We start from the raw sequence: 846 nt of genomic DNA on the forward strand, positions 1-846 counted from the left end.
CAGGCCAGCAGGGAGGCAGTTAGGGGGCAACCAGGCCAGCAGGGGGTCAGTTAGGGGGTGGCCATGGCTAGCAGGGGGGCAGTTAGGGGGCGACCAGGCTGGTAGGGGGGCAGTTAGGGGGCAACCAGGCCGGCAGGGGGGCAGTTAGGGGGTGACCAGGCTGGTGGGGGGCAGTTAGGGAGCAACCAAGCTGGCAGGGGACCAGTTAGGGGGTGACCAGGCCGGCAAGCAAAGGCATTTAGGGGCTATCAGGCAGGCAGGCGAGTGGTTAGGAGCCAGCGATCCCAGATTGCGAGAAGGATGTCGAGGGGTCCTGGATTGGAGAGGGTGCAGGCCAAGCTGAGGGACCCCCTCCTCCACCCTCCGTGCATGAATTTTGTATACCAGGCCTCTAGTCAATTATAAAAGCCCAGAAAATAATTATTTCTTTTTATATTCACCCCAGGTTGTAATTTAGCTAAAGTTCATTTAAATAAAAGGAGGTAAGCCCGGACAGTGTGGCTCAGAGGTTGAGCATCAACACATGAACCAGGAGGTCACAGTTCAATTCCCAGTCAGGCACATGCCCAGGTTGATTGATAATTCTCTCTCATCATTGATGTTTCTATCTCTTTCTCCCTCTCCCTTCCCCTCTGAAATCAATAAAAACGTATTTTTAACAAATAAATAAAAGGAGGTAAGATGAAAGCATTTTGAAGACAATTTTGTTAATATAACAAAAATTTTGTAAATTAGAACAAAGCCTCGAGATTTAACATCCTCATTTATGAAGGGAGGGAAGCTAAGAATAAGCAAGCAAGTAGTATGTTGCATCACTGATGATGGGCAGGGGAAATAATACTGTTT

This window comes from Myotis lucifugus, unplaced genomic scaffold, assembly GCF_000147115.1.
Source record: "Myotis lucifugus unplaced genomic scaffold, Myoluc2.0 scaffold_54, whole genome shotgun sequence".
Lineage (NCBI taxonomy): Eukaryota > Metazoa > Chordata > Mammalia > Chiroptera > Vespertilionidae > Myotis > Myotis lucifugus.